Source organism: Sciurus vulgaris (assembly GCF_902686455.1).
Source record: "Sciurus vulgaris genome assembly, chromosome: 2".
NCBI classification, from domain to species: Eukaryota; Metazoa; Chordata; class Mammalia; order Rodentia; family Sciuridae; genus Sciurus; species Sciurus vulgaris.
The window spans coordinates 142,463,826-142,477,421 of NC_136462.1; the positions used below are offsets into that span (position 1 = coordinate 142,463,826).

At 40.2% G+C, this 13,596-nt stretch overlaps 1 pseudogene across 1 annotated transcript; it reads right to left on the reverse strand.

Moving 5' to 3' along the window:
* Positions 1–12,703: 12,703 nt before the first annotated feature.
* LOC306653283 (large ribosomal subunit protein uL23-like) lies at positions 12,704–13,154 on the reverse strand (annotated as a pseudogene). Its single transcript has one exon. The product of its transcript is annotated as a large ribosomal subunit protein uL23-like (transcript).
* Between the last annotated feature and the right edge of the window lie 442 nt (positions 13,155–13,596).

The window sequence follows — 13,596 nt, forward strand, 5'->3', positions numbered from 1 at the left end:
GATGGAATCTTAGGGTGGTTTTGATTTGCATTTCTCTTATTACTAGAGATGTTGAACATTTTTCCATATGTTTGTTGATTGCTTGTAGATCTTCTTCTGTGAAGTGTCTATTCATTTCCTTAGCCCATTTATCGACTGGATTATTTGAATACTTGGAGTAAAGTTTTTTGAGTTCTTTATAGATTCTGGAGATTAACGCTCTATCTGAAGTATGATTGGCAAAGATATTCTCCCACTCTGTAGGCTCTTTCTTCGCATTGCTGATAGTTTCCTTTGCTGAGAGAAAGCTTTTGAGTTTGAATCTATCCCAGTGGTTGATTCTAGCTTTTATTTCTTGTGCTATGAGAGTCCTGTTAAGGAAGTCTGATCCTAGACCAACAAGGTGAAGATGTGGACCTACTTTTTCTTCTATAATCTGCAGGGTCTCTGGTCTGATTCCGAGGTCCTTAATCCATTTTGAGTTTAGTTTCGTGCATGGTGAGAGATATGGGTTTAGTTTCATTCTGTTGCATATGGATTTCCAATTCTCCCAGCACCATTTGTTGAAGAGGCTATCTTTTCTCCATTGCATATTTTTGGCCCCTTTGTCTAGTATGAGAAAATTGTATTTATTTGGGTTTGTGTCCGTGTCCTCTATTCTGTACCATTGATCTACCTGTCTATTTTGGTACCAATACCATGCCGTTTTTGTTACTATTGCTTTGTAGTAGAGTTGAAGATCTGGTATTGCAATACCCCCTGTTTCACTCTTCCTGCTAAGGATTGCTTTAGCTATTCTGGGTTTCTTATTCTTCCAGATGAATTTCATAATTGCTTGCTCTATTTCTGTAAGGTACGTCATTGGGATTTTAATTGGAATTGCATTGAATTTGTATAGCACTTTAGGTAGTATGGCCATTTTGACAATATTAATTCTGCCTGTCCAAGAACATGGAAGATCTTTCCATCTTCTAAGGTGTTCTTTAATTTCTTTCTTTAGTGTTCTGTAGTTCTCATTGTAGAGGTCTTTCACCTCTTTTGTGAGATTGATTCCCAAGTATTTTATTTTTTTCGAGGCTATTGTGAATGGGGTAGTTTTCCTAATTTCTCTTTCTGAAGATTCATCACTTATGTATAAAAATGCATTGGATTTATGGGCATTGATCTTGTAACCTGCTACTTTACTGAATTCACTTATGAGTTCTAAGAGTTTTCTGGTGGAATTTCCAGGTTCCTCTAAATATATAATCATGTCATTAGCGAACAGGGATAGTTTGAGTTCTTCTTTTCCAATTCGTATCCCTTTAATTTCTTTGGTTTGTCTAATTGCTCTGGCCAGAGTCTCAAGAATGATGTTGAATAGAAGTGGTGAAAGAGGGCATCCCTGCCTTGTTCCAGTTTTTAGGGGGAATGCTTTCAGTTTTTCACCATTTAGAATGATATTAGCCATGGGCTTAGCATAAATGGCCTTTACAATGTTAAGGAATGTTCCCACTATCCCTATTTTTTCTAGTGTTTTGAGCATGAAGGGGTGCTGTATTTTATCAAATGCTTTTTCTGCATCTATTGAAATAATCATGTGATTCTTGACTTTAAGTCTATTAATATGGTGAACTACGTTTATTGATTTCCTGATGTTGAACCAACCTTGCATCCCTGGGATGAAACCCACTTGATCATGGTGCACTATCTTTTTAATATGTTTTTGTATGCGATTTGCTAAAATTTTGTTGAGAATTTTTGCGTCGATGTTCATTAAGGATATTGGTCTGAAATTTCCTTGATGAGTCTCTGTCTGGTTTAGGTATCAGGGTGATATTGGCTTCATCGAATGAGTTTGGGAGGGTTCCCTCCTCTTCTATTTTATGGAATACTTTGAGAAGTATTGGAATGAGCTCTTCTTTAAAGGTTTTGTAGAACTCGGCTGAGAACCCATCTGGTCCCGGACTTTTCTTTGTTGGTAGGCTTTTGATGACTTCTTCTATTTCAGTACTTGAAATTGGTCTATTTAAATTGTTTATGTCCTCCTCGTTCAGTTTAGGCAATTCATATGTCTCTAGAAACCTGTTGATGCCTTCAAAATTTTCTATTTTGTTGGAGTATAGATTTTCAAAATAGCTTCTAATTATGTTTTGTATTTCAATCCTGTCTGTTGTGATATTTCCTTGTTCATTCCGAATTTTAGTGATTTGAGTTTTCTCTCGTCTTCTCTTTGTTAGTGTGGCTAAAGGTTTATCAATTTTGTTTATTTTTTCGAAGAACCAACTATTTATTTAGTCAATATTTTGTATTGTTTCTTTTGTTTCAATTTCATTGATTTCAGCTCTGAGTTTAACTATTTCCTGTCTTCTACTACGTTTGGTGCTGTTCTGTTCTTCTTTTTCTAGGGCTTTGAGCTGTAGTGTTAGGTCGTTTATTTGTTGAGTTTTACTTTTTTTATTAAATGCGCTCCATGAAATAAATTTCCCTCTAAGTACTGCTTTCATAGTGTCCCAGAGATTTTGATATGATGTTTCTTTGTTCTCATTTACCTCTAAGAATTTTTTAATTTCCTTCCTAATGTCTTCTGTTATCCATTCATCATATAATACCATATTGTTTAATCTCCAGATGTTGGAATAGTTTCTGTGTTTTACTCTTTCATTTATTTCTAACTTCAATCCATTATGATCTGGTAGAATACAAGGTGGTGTCTCTATCTTCTTGTATTTGCTAACATTAGCTTTGTGGCATAATATATGGTCTATTTTAGAGAAGGATCCATGTGCTGCTGAGAAGAAAGTGTATTCGCTCTTGGTTGGATGGTATATTCTATAAATGTCCGTTAAGTCTAAATTATTGATTGTGTTATTGAGATCTATGGTTTCTTTGTTCAATTTTTGTCTGGAAGATCTGTCCAGTGGTGAGAGAGGCGTGTTAAAATCACCTAATATTATTGTGTTATGGTCTATTTGGTTTCTGAAATTGAGAAGGATTTGTTTGACATACATGGATGAGCCACTGTTTGGGGCATAGATGTTTATGATTGTTATATCTTGCTGATTTATGCTTCCCTTAAGCAGTATGAAATGACCTTCCTTATCCCTTCTGACTAACTTTGGCTTGAAGTCCACATTATCGGAAATGAGGATGGATACTCCAGCTTTTTTGCTGAGTCCATGTGCATGGTATGTTTTTCCCCATCCTTTCACCTTTAGTCTATGGGTATCTTTTTCTATGAGGTGAGTCTCTTGCAGGCAACATATTGTTGGATCTTTCTTTTTAATCCAATCTGCCAGTCTATGTCTTTTGATTGATGAATTCAGGCCATTAACATTCAGGGTTATTATAGAGATATGATTTGTATTCCCGGTCATTTGGTTCATTTTATAAATTTTATTTATTTATTTGTTTGACACAACTTGTTTCCTCCTTTATTTGACAATTCCTTTAGGATAATTCCTCCCTTTGCTGATTTGCTTCTTTGTTTTTCATCTCTTCCTCATGGAATATTTTGCTGAGAATGTTCTGTAATGCTGGCTTTCTTTTTGTAAATTCTTCTAGCTTTTGTTTATCATGGAAGGATTTTATTTCATCGTCAAATTTGAAGGTAAGTTTTGCTGGGTATAAGATTCTTGGTAGGCATCCATTTTCTTTCAGGGCTTGAAAAATGTTGTTCCAGGCCCTTCTAGCTTTTAGGGTCTGGATTGAAAAATCTGCTGATATGCGTATTGGTTTCCCCCTGAATGTAATTTGGTTCTTTTCTCTCACAGCCTTTAAAATTCTGTCTTTATTTTGTATGTTAGGTATTTTCATTATAATGTGCCTTGGTGTGGGTCTGTTGTAATTTTGTGTATTTGGAGTCCTATAAGCCTCTTGCACTTGATTTTCCATTTCACTCTTCAGATTTGGGAAATTTTCTGATATTATTTCATTGAATAAATTGTTCATTCCTTTGGCTTGTTTCTCTAGGCCTTCCTCAATCCCAATAATTCTTAAATTTGGCCTTTTCATGATATCCCATAGTTCTTGTAGATTCTGTTCATGATTTCTTACCATCTTCTCTGTTTGTTCAACTTTGTTTTCAAGGTTAAATGTTTTGTCTTCAATGTCTGAGGTTCTGTCTTCCAGGTGTTCTATCCTATTGGATATGCTTTCTATGGAGTTCTTAATTTGGTTTATTGTTTCCTTCATGTCAAGGATTTCTGTTTGGTTTTTTTTCAATATCTCTAACTCTTTATTGAAATGATCTTTTGCTTCCTGTATTTGCTCTTTTAACTGTCGATTGGTGCGATCATTCAATGCTTGCATTTGCTCTTTCATCTCATCATTCAGTGCATGCATTTGCTCTTTCATCTCATTGTTTGCTTCTCTGATCATTTTAATTATGTACATTCTGAACTCCTTTTCTGTCATTTCTTCTGCCATGCTGTCATTGGGTTTTATTGATGTAACATCTAGATTTGTTTGCAGCATTTTCTTTCCTTGTTTTCTCATATTGTTCAGGTATCAGTGGACCGCTGAGACACTGCAGATTTCCTCCATTGACTTACAGTGTCCCTGAAGATCCCTATATATATCCCCCCTTAGCCTTCAGTAGGCTGAAGTCTTGGAGGAAGTTGATAATGTGGTGCTCCACAAGGAAGCTGCCTCTCTAGGAGTGGTGGCCTTCAGGTGGGGTATAATCCCTGCTAGTGGGTAGAGGTGCCTCCACTTGTTGACCAATGGTCATCCAAAGGGGACCTAGGCTGCGGGCTGAGGCAAGGCCTGTTTGGGCCTGAGTCTCTGGCCCTACCGTCCTTGTGGGGAAACCTCACCCGGCAGGGAAGACTCACCCGGTGGGGAGGTCTCGCTGGTAAGCTCCCTCCCTGAGGTTCCCCTCAATCCACAGCTACCGCCTGGGCTGGGCTGCCCTCCTCCGCAAAGTTCCCAGGGGCCCGGCCCTACCTCCTGGGCCTGGGAGCCTCACCCTTCGCAGATGATTCTCCCTAGGCTGCCCCTCCTCAGAGAATCTGCCCGCAGGCCTGGATCCTTCGCTCCGCCCTAAGCCTGTCTCTGTGGGGCTCTTCCACCCAGAAGCCTCCCAGATCCTGGGACCCTGCTCTGCACCCAATCGCCTGGCTATGCAGCCCCTCCTCTGAGCAGCCACTTGGGGCCCCGTACAATCGCTCTGAGTCCCAGAGACCCGCCACACGCCTCTTCCCCCAGACAGCTGCCCAGCACTCCGGTGCGGTCACTAGGAGTCCAAGAAACCCACTGCGTGCCTCCACCCCCCACCAACCACCCGTAGCCCCGGGCAATCAATCACTCCGAGTCGAAGTGACCCTCCCCGTCCCCCCTCCTTCTCCAGGCAACCCCCCGGGTGTTCAGGAGCGGCCGCTCCGAGTGGCCCTGAATCCACGAGACCCGCTGCACGCCCCCTCCGGGCAACCGCCCGGAGCTCTGGTGCGGCCACTCAAGACCAAGCGACCCACCACGCCTCTCCTTCAGGCAGCCCCCCTGTGTTCAGGAGCCGTCACCCCAAGTCCCAACAACCCACCACTCGCCCTCTCCTCCGAGCAGCCGCCTGGAGCACCAATGCAGTCACTGCGAGTCCAAACGACCCGCCGCGCTCCTCCTCGTCCTCCTCCCACTCCTCCGGGCAGGCCCCGGTGTTCAGAAGTGGTCCGAGTCCAAACAGCTCACCACGCAGCCCCCCCTCCGGCAACTGCCTACAGCTCCGGCGCAGTCACTCTGATTCCAAGCGGCCGCGCTCCTCCTCCTCCTCCTCGTCCTCAGGGCAGGCCCCGGGGCTCAGAAGCATCGCTCTGAGTCCAAACAGCTCGCCGCGGAGCCTCCCCTCTGGCAACCGCCTGCAGCTCTGGTGCAGTCACTCCAAATCCAAGCGGCCACGCTCCTCCTCCTCCTCCCCAGGGCACGCCCCGGTGTCCTGAGTCCACACAGCTCCCCTCGCCACTCCTCCCCTGGGCAGCCGCCGGAGCCCCAGTGGCTGCCCTGAGTCCCAGCGCTGCGCCAAGCGGCCTCCCCTACGGCGCTCCCAGCCGTCCGAGCCCACAGCTCCAGCGGGGGGAGGGGCGTCCCGCCGGCAGCCCCACCCCACAAAGCTCCCTGCGTTCTGGGACCACCGCCCCACCTGGGACGCCCTCCCAACGGGCGAGAGTCACCGGCTGCCTTGAGTCGGTCCCAAGTGTCTCAACATCTCCTCCCCTGAATCCCGAGTCCTGGAGCAACATGAAATGCAGCCACCCTCCAGGCCGACACCCCGAAACCTCAGTAGAATGCATTTTGACACATTGTACACAAATGGAGCATAACTTCTCATTCCTCTGGTTAAACATGGCGCTGAGTCACACCAGTAGTGTAATCATATATGTATATAGAGTAATAAAGTCTATCTCATTCTACTGTCCTTCCCATCCCCACAGGTCCACCCCTCCCTCACTCCCCTCTGCACAGTCCAACGTTCCTTTGTTCTTCCCATACCCCTCAACTATGGATCAGCATCTGCTCTCAGAGAAAACATTTGGTCTTTGGTTTTGGGGGATTGGCTGATTTCACTTAGCATGATCTTCCCTAGTTCCATCCATTTACCTGCAAATGCCATAATTTTATTCTTCTTTAAGGCTAAGTAATATTCCATTGTGTATATGTATCATATTTTCTTTATCCATTCAACTGTTGAAGGGCATCTAGGTTGGTTCCATAGCTTAGCTATTGTGAATTGATCTGCTATAAACATTGGTGTGGCTTTGTCACTATAGTATGGTGATTTTAAGTCCTTTGGGTATACACCAAGGAGTGGGATAACTGGGTCAAATGGTGGTTCCACTACTTTCTTTCTCTTTGCATTTCAACTTAACAGTTGCACCTGAGAATAGCGAGTATCTACTGCCTGGGTGAAGAAGAGAGGCAGTTAAAATTCATGGATGAGTATGGATGAATATTTTAGTGTTGTTCGTTGTTTTTTTTAATATAAAAATACAGGTGCATCTATTTATTATCTATCTATCATCTACCATCTATCATTATCTCCAAACTAGGATGGAAGAACTATGTCAATGACATATCTATCCATATCATCAGCAAAATAAGTTTTACTTTTTTCTTTCTAGTTTGAATGCCTTTTACTTGTTTTTCTTGCCTAATTGGCCTGCCTAGAACTTCCAATATAGTGTGAGTTTGAGTGGCAAGAGCAGGCCTCTTTTCTTGCCCTTTTCCTTATCTTTCACCACTGAGCTTGTTAGTTGTGGGTATTTCATAAATACCTGGGGTCACGCTGAAGTTCCATTTATTTCTAATTTTTTGAGTGTTTTAATCATGAAAGGGTATTTATCTTTTTGTCAATTTTTTTCTGTATCAATTAAGATGATCATGCATTTCCCCCCCTTCATTCTATTAATATAGTGTTTTATACTGAAATTTTTTTGGTGTGTTGAACTATCCTTGCCTTCCTGGGATAAATGTCAATTGGTTATGGTAGGTAATCATTTTAAAGTGCTGCTGAATTCAATTTGCTAGTATTTTGTTGAAGATTTTTGCATTTATATTCATAAGGAGTTCTGGTCTATAATTTTCTTTTCTATTGATGTTATTGTCTGACACCAGTTCCAGGATAATGCTGGTCTCATAAAATGAGTTGGAAAGTATTTCTTTCTCTTAAATTTTGGGGAAGATTTTGAGAAAGACTGGCATTAATTCTATTTTTTTTTGATTCAAGATATTAACAGCAACTACAAGCAGTAAGATAGCTCAATTAGATTACCAAGTACAAAAATCAACATACAAAAATCAGTAGTTTATGTATATTCAAACAATCTTTTGGAAGAAAAGATTTCATATATAACAGTAAGAAAAAATATATTAATATGTTTGTTAATAAAAATGTGAAATCTATTAAAAATAAAAATTAAAATACCACTGAAACAAAAAAATAACCTTTCTACAAATAGAAGGACCACATTATTGTGTAAATTAACTTGTAAATTTAACAGAATCTCAATGAATACAGTTTTAAGTTATATCATCTGATGCTAAATTTAGTGAAAAAAAAAAAAACAAAAACATACAAGTGGGACCAGCACTAAAACACATTAAGGCATTTTTAAAAGCCTAAATAATGTAAGAGTATCATGCTGGTCTATTAGCAAAACAGAATGCCTAGATGTAAGCACACTCAGATACATATAGAAATTGAATGTATAAAGAGGACATCATCTCAAATCACTGAGAAAAAGAAATAGTTAATAAATGTTACAGGGATAAGTAAAGTAATATCCCTGCCTTACCTCATGTAACATGATAAACTCTATATGTACCAAAGATATTTTTAAAATAGCACAGCCATTAAATAATAAAAGAAAACTTCAAAGTTTTTTCTCTTCAAATCTGGAGTTAGCAAGAACTATCTAACCTTTCATGATTCAAAATCACCAAGTCATAAATTATTTCACTGGTACTTTTTGTTATATAAAAATCAATTTTTTTTATAGAAAGAAGCATCATAAACAAACTTTTAAAAAACACAACTCAGCAACATATTTACAACTCATATCACAAAGAACTATCCTTCCTCACATGTAAATTGACAAAATCATAAGCCTTTCAAAACAGAAGAAGGAAATAAAATTTGCTATTAATAAACAACAAGATAGTTAACTTCACTCATTAAAAAAGAGAAATGTAAGTTAAAACTGTGGATGAAAGACCATTTTCTCTCTCCATTGGTAAAAATTCAGTTAGCTGAGATACTCTATTGATAGGACTCTGGAGGGGAAAGCATTTTCTCATGCATTCTGACGGTGGTATGTTAAAGTCACCCAGAATTATTGTGTTGTGGTCTATTTGATTCCCTGAATTGAGTAGAATATGTTTGGTGTACATGGATGTGCTGTTGTTTGGGGCATAAATATTTATGATCACTATGTCTTCCTGATTTATTGTTCCCTTAAGCAGTATGAAACATCCTCCTTTATCCCTTCTGACTATAGATTGAAGTCCACTTTATCTGATATAAGGATGGAAACCCCTGCTTTTTTACTGAGTCCCTGTGCGTGGTAGATTTTTTTCCCATCCTTTCACCTTTAGTCTGTGGATGTCTTTTTCTATGAGATGAGTCTCTTGAAGGCAGTGTATTGTTGGGTCTTCCTTTTTAATCCAATCTGCCATTCTATGTTTTTTTGATTGATGAGTTTAGGCCATTGTTGGAGGTTGTGCCATGTTGACCGCGCCAGGGCGGCGCCTGATCACATTGGCAGCGAGGAGGTTAATTGACATAAGCACACTCAGGTGATTTATCGTCCACGCACAGTGTATGCGCATGTGTTCTCAAGCACTCCTAATTGTGCCTGCTCGGACGTCTAGCTTCTCGCTAATCTTTGCGTAAGAGGCGTGGCCCTGCTCTCCACCTCCTGGAGGTGATATAAGCGTAGGCAGAGCGAGACAGCGCAACGCAGCAGCTAGCGGGAATAGGGCAAGAAGAAAGAAAGGAAACACACGGCAGCAGCGAGCAGAAGACACAGCGCAGCAGCTAGAAGAAAACACGTGGCAGCAGCTAGAGGGAAAAATGCGCAAAAGCACCAGAAGAAAGGAAAAACACGCGCGGCAGCAGCGAGTAGGGGCAGCGGCGGAAGGCAGATCGCAGAACGGAGAACTGAGACGCATCACTAAAGCACCTTAGGTAGACGTACCCTTAGTTCACAGAATGCAGGATGCACCAGTAAGAAGCAGCAGACCTTAAGTGAGGCGTAGCAAGTCTCTCTTCCTCTAAGCTCTAAGCAAAGCCTGTCCTTCTCTCAAAGTCTCTCTTAAGCAAAGTCTCTCTTTCTCTCTGATAAGCGGGGTCTCTCTCTCTCTCCTCTCAAAGCAAGTAAACCTCATTTCCTCTATCCTCTATAAACAAACAAGCAAGAAAGCAGTGCACTAAAGAGAAAGATAGAAGTAGCTCAGTTTCCAGTCCACCACCCATAAGACCCGTGCAAGTTGTTGCTGCAAGGGTGACAAATATCCACGGATTTTGTACAGCAAAGAGCCAGCGACAGCCATCAATGTTCAGGATTATTATTGAGATACGTTTTGTATTCCCAGTCATTTTGGTTTACTTTTGGTTTTTATCTTGACTTGTTTTCCTTTTGATTGGCTTTGCCTTTGGGGCAGTTCCTCCCTTTACTGACCTACATTGTTGTTTTTCATTTCCTCCTAATGGAATATTTGCTCAGAATGTTCTGTAGTGCAGGCTTTCTATTTTTAAATTCTTTTAACTTTTTTCTTTTTAATCATGGAAGGATTTTGTTCAGAAGGTTAGTTTTCTAGGTATAAGATTCTTGGTTGGCAACTATATTCTTTTAGAGCTTGAAATATATTGTTCCAGGCCCTTCTAGCTTTTAAGGTCTGGGCTGAGAAATATGCTGATATCCATATTGGTTTCCCTCTATATGTAATCTGATACTTTTCTCTTGCAGCATTTAAAATTCTATCTGTATTTTGGATGTTAGGCATTTTCATTATAATGTGCCTTGGTGTGGATCTGTTGTAATTTTGTGCATTTGGTGTTCTGTAAGCCTCTCGTAGTTGATTTTCCATTTCATTCTTCAGGTTTGGGAATTTTTCTCGTATTATTTCTTTGAATAGGTTATTCATTCCTTTGGTTTGTATCTCTGTACCTTTCTTAATCCTGATAATTCTTAAATTTGGTCTTTTCATGATATTCCATAGTTCTTGAAGGTTCTGTTCATGATTTCTTTTTTTTTCTTTCTTTCTTTTTTTTTTTTTTTTTGCGATACTGGGGATCGAACTCAGGGCCTTGTGCTTGTGAGCCAAGCACTCTACCAGCCGAACTATCTCCCCAGCCCTTCTGTTCATGATTTCTTACCAACTTCACTGTGTGGTCAACTTTATTTTCAAGATTAAATATTTGTCTTCATTTTCTGGGGTTCTATCTTCCAAGTGATCCAGTCTGTTGGTGATGCCTTCCATCGAGTTTTGTTTTTATTTGGTTTATTGTTTTCTTCATTTCAAGGATTTCTGTTTTTTTTTTTTTCCCCAGAATCTCTATCTGTTTGTTGAAATGATCTTTTGCTTCTTCCAATTGCTCTTTTAAATGTTTATTGGAGTGATCATTCATTGCCTTCATTTGCTCTTTTATCTCATCCTTTGCTTCATGAATCATTTTAATTAAGTATGTTCTGAATTCCTTTTCTGGCATTTCTTCTACCATGCTGTTATTGGATTCTCTTAATATAGAATGTTGGTTTGTTTGGAACACTTTCTTCCCTTGTTTTTTCATGTTGTTCACATATCTTCCCCTCTAGCAGTGCAGATCTGGGGTATTATAGTTTTCTCCCTATAGGCTCATAGTGACCCTGCAGGTTTCCAAAACCTCTTCTTTAAGGGGAAGATCAATATTAGCAGCACCCAGTACAGACAATATGTAGCCCTAAGCCCGATAGCCCCTATGAAGACATTAACAATATTGTCATAATAAACAGAGAGGATGAGTTAAATTATTATCTATAGTATAACAAATAGAATTGAAATGAGGTCTACAGTTTCTATTGTTGGTCAAAGAGGATGGGGAGGGGTGTAGGATGTAACTGTTAATGGACTAGGAGAAGAGTATATAGAAGTACTAGATTGTAGGAAGTGTGAAAATGGAATCAAAATAAGTTGGTTGTTAGCAAGAGAAAAGGGAGAAAGAAACTCTGAGTAAACAAGTAAACAAAAGGAAAATAGAGTGAGAAAAATAATAAAATACAAACAAAAATTTTCAAAAAGGAGAAAATAAAAAGTCTACACTTAACAGTCATGTACTATTCAAACATCCCAGTCTTCAGTAGCCTGATACGATGAGCTTCCAGTCTCCAGCAGGCATCTCAGCATGGGATTTGTCCCACCTAAATATGGCAGCTTCTGCTTCCAGGATAATCTAAGATGATTGCACTGGCTTCCAAATGGGGAGCTGCATCACAGGGTGTGGGTGCTGAGTCCATGTGGGGTGTGGTTGGTTGGGCCATGGGTCCTGGAGACAGGGTGTGGTTTGTCGGGCTGGGGATCCTGCAGGTTCTGGCTGTTGTCCCAAAGTGGTGGCAGTCACATGTAACCAAACCTGTGGGTACTGTGACAGTGGACTTCCAGGCAACAGCAGGCAGCTGGTGATCCACTGGCTGTCTGCAGGCAATCTGCAGGCTACTGACAGATAATGGGCAGATGGACATCAGGAGGTGCATGATGGGTAGATGAATGGCAGGTGATGGGCAGGCAAGAGGCAGGCCAACGGGTAGATGATAGGTGGCAGTCAGTGAGCACGCTGCACTCAAAAAATAGTCGATATGCTGGTAGACTGTGGGTGATTGAGGTGGACAAATGGGGTGAACATCAGGGAATTGATGAGCAGAAAGACTGTCTCAGAGAGAAACAGATTTTCCTCTGCTTGAAACCTGAGTTATGGAGCGACAAGGAATGCAGCCTCCCTCTAGTCCACTATCTTGGATCTCCCAATTAATTATTATTTAAATATTAAGTGGTGAAGCCATCTGATTCTTTTATTGTTGTGTTTTAGGGAAGGTATTGATTACTGATTTAATTTATTTGCTGTAGATCTGTGCCGATTTTCTATTTCTTCTTGGGTCAGTTTTGGTAGTTTGTACATTTCTAGGATTTTTTCCTTTTTATTTTGGCTATTTAATTTGTTTGATATTCAATTTTTTTTTAGGTTAAAAAAAAAAAAAGGGTATATTTAGAATTAGACAGCTTAGATGATCCCAATTTTGTTGGCAACATCCAAAGCATCATAATCAGGAGCCAGTCAGATGTAAGCCTTCTCTCCATCAGGCCTGATCAGGCCACATCAATGTCATAGAGCTTCTTTGCAGCTTGTTTGATCTGGTGTTTGTTGGTCTTGAGATCCACAATGAACACAAGTGTGTTGTTGTCTTCAATCTTCATGGCCCACTCAGTGGTCAGGGGGAACTTAATGATGGCCTAGCGGTCAAGCTTGTTTCTCCTGGGGGCGCTCTTCTGAGGATATTTGGGCTGCCTTCGGAGCCCAACGTCTTGGGTCGCCGGAAGGTAGGTGATGTGCGGATCTTCTTCTTTTTATGGTTGTGGATACCCTTCAGCACTGCCTTCTTGGCCTTCAAAGCTTTTGCTTTTGCTTCAATTTTGGGAGGGGCAGGAGCTTCCTTCTTAGCTTTCGGTGCCATCTTGGTGAAAAAGATATTCAATTTTTATACTATTCTCTTATAGTCATTTATGTTTTTATAAATTCTGTATTAATGTTTCCAATTTTATTTCTGATTTTAGTAATTTAAATCTTTGCACTTTTATTCTGATTGGTCTAGCTATAAATTTTTCAAATTTGTCGATCTTTTCAAAACATCAACTTTTAGTTTCATTGATTCTCCACTGTGTTTTTAAAATTTGCTTTTTTATTTTTCTTCACTCTAATTCTATTATTTTCTCCTGCTAGTATTAGGTTGCTCTTCTTTTTCTCATTTTATACTAGGTATAAAGTTAGATTATTGAGATCTTTCTAATGTGGGATTTTATTTTTTATTTTTATTTTTTAATTTTTTGGTACCAGGGAGTGAACCCAGGGTCACTTAACCCCTGACCACAACCCCAACTCTTTTTTGTATTTTATTT